This window comes from Pteropus medius, unplaced genomic scaffold (assembly GCF_902729225.1).
Source record: "Pteropus medius unplaced genomic scaffold, Ma_sr-lr_union100, whole genome shotgun sequence".
Lineage (NCBI taxonomy): Eukaryota > Metazoa > Chordata > Mammalia > Chiroptera > Pteropodidae > Pteropus > Pteropus medius.
This window is the reverse complement of record NW_024350399.1, coordinates 3,259,666-3,265,175: the sequence shown is the minus strand read 5'-3', so window position 1 is coordinate 3,265,175 and position 5,510 is coordinate 3,259,666. Positions and strand designations below refer to the sequence as shown.

General features: G+C 45.1%; 1 pseudogene; it reads right to left on the bottom strand.

Annotated features, from left to right (window-relative positions):
* Nucleotides 1-2,172: 2,172 nt before the first annotated feature.
* On the bottom strand, nucleotides 2,173-2,690 carry LOC120584262 (crk-like protein; annotated as a pseudogene).
* Between the last annotated feature and the right edge of the window lie 2,820 nt (nucleotides 2,691-5,510).

Genomic DNA, 5,510 nt, shown 5'->3' with positions numbered 1-5,510 from the left:
ATTTATCTCTATATTTCTCCCCTATGCTCATTTGTTTACTTGTAAATGGCAGTGGGAGTTGCTAATATAAAAGCGTGAGGACCTGTCTAGCTTGGTTGGAGTGGCTCCTTCTTCCAATCTTTAACTTATACTTCTCCTGGATGAGAGGGGTGATCCTAATTTCTTAAAAGAATAGGGGCTCTTTCTAAAGTTTCCCTAGTGATGTGGTGGGGGCCTGAAAGTGATAAGATATTTCAAGGTCAACTATTAATCTAGGGTCTTCTTCTAACTTCCTTATTACTGGGGGAGGTCTCCTGCAAAGGATTTCGCTGATCTCTCAGTGTCTTTGCAGGCAGACCCAGAAACCCTTGTAACTAATTTTCTTGCCTAATTCTTTTCTATGAGCTATGCACCCCCTTATTATTTTATGGATGTTGAGGGACAGAAGGTCTCTTCTCTGTATCTGCTTCTTGCTGAAAATGGTCATAGTCTCTGCCTACTGGGGTTTCATGGAGCTCTTTCCCTTTTCTGCCTTGACTAGAGTGGGGTCTTGGGTTTCCTGACAAAGCTTAGCTAGAGTGGTTTTGTGGATCTCATTCATGCGTTCAACTTTCCCTAAACTTTGCAGCCTTTAGGCTGTGTGGAACTTCTGATTCTCTCACTGTTTTCATTCCCCCTTTTGATGAAAGACCCCAAGTATACGCAAGGTGACAAAAGGCATACCTTGAGTCAGTGTCAATATCGGCCCATTTCCCTTCAGCCCACTATAGTGTCTGGATGAGTGCCCATAACTCAGCCTGTTGCGATGACCAGCCCTGTGACAGAGCCTTAGCTCTGTTTACCTTTTTGGCAGTTGTTATTGCATAGCCGGCTTTGCGCTGTCCTTCATGGATGAAGCTGCCCCCGTCAGTGAACAATACTAGTTCTGGGTCTTAAAGGGGAACATCTGTCTGATTTGGCATGTTAAAGTAAACTTTGTCCATGGCCTACTCATAATCATAGTTGGGAGGCCCTTCCATAGCGGGGTTCAATGTACTTAGAGTTTCGAGGCAGACTCATGGACATCTGTAAAGCAGCCCCTGACAACGAGTTATTCTGGCATTGGTCAGCCACTTATGTTCTTGATTATTCATCAATATAAATACCTTTATATTTTGTCCCAGAATAAGCTTGTCCACTTCTGACCCGGATCACCATAGCAACTAAGGCCTGGAGGCATGGTGGCTATCCCAGAGCTACCAGATCTAGCCGTTTGGACAAAGAAGCAATTGGGCATTGTCTGGGCCTGACTGTGTGAGGACTCCCCAAAAAGCAAAGTCATGTGTCACATCTGATAGTCCTAATGCTGGGGCTCTGGTTAAGAGTCCTTCTATTTCTCTGAAAGCTTCTTCTTGTTTGGAGCTCCAAACCAGGGGATCTTTCCTTATTCATGGGCTTGGCAATCTCGGAGACACCTGGTACTCAGATTCAGCTGCCCCTAGGAATTCATGGACCCTTTTTGGTGTTAATGTCTACTATAAAAGTCAATGATTGGCCCCCTACTTCTATTGCCACTGTAAGCTCCTGGGAGTCTAGGATCAGCTCCTAGTCTGACTGTTCCTCGGCCCAGCCGATGAGTTTTTGATGACTGGCTCAGGTTGGTGTCTTATATTCTTTCACCTTTTAGATGTTTCCCTATGATGAGGGCACTCATTTCTCCAATGGTTGTCTTTTTCTTCTTCTTCTACTTCTTCTTCTTCTTCTTCTTCTTCTTCTTCTTTCTTCTTCTTCTTCTTCTTCTTCTTCTTCCTTCTTCTTCTTCTTCTTCTTCTTCTTCTTCTTCTTCTTCTTCTTCTTTTGCAGTAGACACATTGGTCGCAGTGAAGTGGGGTCTTTTTCCAGCTTCTCTTTTTCATGAGGGAGCAGCAGTGCATTGTTCTAGACCTGAGTTCCCCAATGCAGCTGTTAATAGGGGTACTCTGTGCTTCCTCCATCTGTTAGTTACCTCTTGGGCCTCCTGGTCACGGTTTTTAAATAACTTGTTTGTGACTTCTAGTAGCTGGGTGTTGTTCATTCCAGCAAAGTCCTCTAGTTGTTGAAGTTACGGTGGATGTCAGTGGAGGGTTGGGACAAGGATGCTGTGTTGATCATGCGCTGGTTCTTTTGTGCTTCGGGGTCAAAGGGATATACACCTGGAACGCCTCACATAGTCTCTCATAGAACTCTGTGGGCAACTCCTCTGGCAAGCCTTTTAATGAAAGGGATCCCAATCTGACCATCCTTGTTCCAGGCACTATCTACCACTATCTGTCAAGCTTCTTTACTGTCACCAGGATCTCACCCTTCTAATAGGGCAGGTCTTCAGCATCAATCCCAAGAAAGTCATAGAGAGTCCGTACATATTCTAATGAGCCTAGATATCTCGGCATGGGCTTCATCAGGGTGATGGTATTCAGGCAGCGAGTCTTGTAAAACTCTAGCAGGGCCAGCAAGCAGTCAAATTCTAGGTCCCTGATTTCAAAATGGTTGGGCAGCGAATTAATGATGTAGTGGGAAGCTCACACATTCTTGGACACAGACAGTACATAGTCCCCAGGGCAGGTGGAGGAGTCACAAACTAGGAACATATGAAGTTGACCTTGGAGTTGGGTTTGCGCCTCCTCATGAGACATTAGCCCCACATACCAAGCAGATTGATTTGAGGAGTTGAATTTGAACCTGATGGATGGCATGGTGTTGGCCTGGGGCTTTAGGGCAGTAGTGGGTGGTGCAGGCACTGACGGACCTGCCAAGATGTACGGTGGTAGGAAGAAAATAGGTTCTTCTTCGGGGTCCCCTTGGTGGATTATTTTTGCTGGCTTCTCCTTGTTCTTTTCTAGAATTGGATGAGCCACAAGTACCTTACTCTGTCCCTGCCTATTCGTGTCAAACTGGACCCAAGGGGGCATGATAGTATCAATTTGTCTATATACAGCTACTGGTCTGGATATCCAGGGGTCCCTGTCACTACCCAATATACTGCTCTCACTGTAGAGAGGTCTAAGGTCCCTTCTGAGGGCCATCCTACTCTGAATGTGGGCCATTCAAACTCACATAGAGTACAAAGCCTTTCCAGGATCAGCCTGACTCCATAATTCTCTGAGAAACTTCCCTTAAAATTTTCCAACATATTGTCTAAGATAGGTGGTTTAGCAAAGTTCCATACTTGCAGGGAACTTCCTTTGAAAATTGGACACAGAGGCCAGTGTTAATATGTTCTCTAAAGTCCCAGAAACCTGCTTAAGACAGCATAAAATACAGAAATTATTTTGACATATTTCTTATTTTCTCCTCAAAAAACTTTTTCCTAATATTAGTAGCAGACCAATAGTCTAAGAAACATTACAGTTCCAATTTTTCATCAGCTTACTTTTGACCTTTAAATTTCTACCCTTATTTTACCTAGTTACATAAAATTTCTCCTCAAGATCTCTTCCCAATACCTCCTTTCGCACTTTTCTTTCAGGATTTTACACTTTCTTTATTCCTTCAGTTTAATTTCCCCTCGGGATTTCTCTTCACATACACAGACCTTCTACTACTTTCTTTATTCCTTCAATTTAACTCTTTTCTTCACCTATTCAACAATATCCAACCACGAGGAAAACAACTTCCCTTCAATTTCCTTCAAAATATGTCTCCAGACCTTATACCTTCTGTTACCAATGACACTTTCTTTTCTTCCTACTCAAACATTTTACAACATGCCTTATTCCTTCAGATAGATCTGAGGTAACTCCCGTGCCTCCCATGACAGACAACTATCATGCCACAAAGGGGAGGATGGGAAAAGGGTCAGGGAAATTGGAGGGGATGCCTCTCGCTGGGCCCTTCTCCAGCCACTCACTTTGAGGAGATTTGAGGTGTCTCTTAGCATTGGTGGGTCAGTAGAATACCCCCAACCTGGATCACTAGAGTAGACTCCTCATGGAGATCCAGTGGGGTCACTATAAGCCATATGAGGATTGCCATGGTACCGCGGATTGGGGCTCAACTCTTGCTTCATGGTTAGGCTGCGACTCCTTCACTCAGTACTCACTCTCTTTCATATACTTCCCACCATTCCTTAACATATCCACTAACTTGTGGAGAGCATTTGATTGCCCTCCAGAGGGTGATGGAGTTTACCCTCTTTACTTAGTGTTGTTCAAACTTATCCCACCCTGTGACAGTGATGCAAAGACAAATAAGGGTTGGTGTCCCCTCCAAAGAGGAGACCATTCAGGTACTCATTTGGCTGTGTCCCATCATGGGGAGCTTAGATGACATTTAGCCATAGCAGACTCAGCTTTGTGACTTACGATCAAACACTAGTCCAGTGCCGCCATAGACCTTATGCCATTCACCATGGAAACACAGAGTGAGCCCACACAAACTCCGTAGCCTTTAGGGGACCTTAAGGGTGTCCAGCCATGGAGTTACAAACTCATACCTGACCGATCATTGGCCAAGCTGCTCATTCACTCACTCATTCATACATCGGGTTAAGACAGTTGCCTCCCACTGTATACACAACAGATTTTACCATAGACCAGTAGGATAGATGCCCCTAAGCCCTTATACACACATCAGGTTAAATGGTGCCTCCCCCTTTATGAAAGGCCTCTGACCTAACCTGACGTCTCCCCCACTGGAGAGACTCCTGTCTCTGCCCCTTACCCCCCAAGAAAGAACCTTGGTGCCTTTCTCCACTAGAAAGAACAGTACTACTGTCTCCTTACTGAAGACAGTAAGTCTCGTCTAGTTCCTCTTCCACCCGACAGGCGGGTCCTCTTTTTACTGAAGAGCGGGGGCTGTCTGGGGACCTTACCTTACATCTTTTTCCCTTACTTTTACTCAGATGATGGTAAATATGGTTATACCCCTTTTTCTTGCAGCCGTTTCTGGTGAATTTGGTCCTTCCCTCCTATGAGTCCAGTTGGTGGCTCAGCCATGCCAGGGAGTTGGGGCAGCGATCCAAAAGAGAACCTGAAATATTCAGGTGTCACGCCTCCTCAGTCGTTTTGGTTCCTGTTTGCCTCTGCCAGGCTGAGCCACCAGTCCGATGACTCAAGGGACCAGCGTGGTTGGAAACTCACTGGGGCAACCAGAATGTTGTGGAAGAATTCCAAAACCATCCGGTGAAAAACCAAGCAATCCACTTGGTTTCAAGTATTAACATTGGTAGAAGGGTTGCTATGGGTTACCCGTGATTACAAATAGTTACAGGAAGTGGGGACTGTGAGGGTACAAAGTGCTACAAGAGGCGGGAGCTGCTAGGGGTAAAAACAGTTACATTTACAGGTCAAGCAAAATGCAAGTGGGCTCTTACATGCAACAAGCACATTTACAGAGGCAGAACAGAAAGCTGTTAGCCATTTTGATGTAAATTCCTCAAATTTCCTCTACAGTTTCTGGGGAACAATCATGATAGACTTTTAGTCAGAAGGAATCACCTCAACAGGGCAAGATTATGAGAAAATTGGCATCCGCCGAGGTCCCAGGGAGACCTTATTTAGCCCGAGGCCAACAGA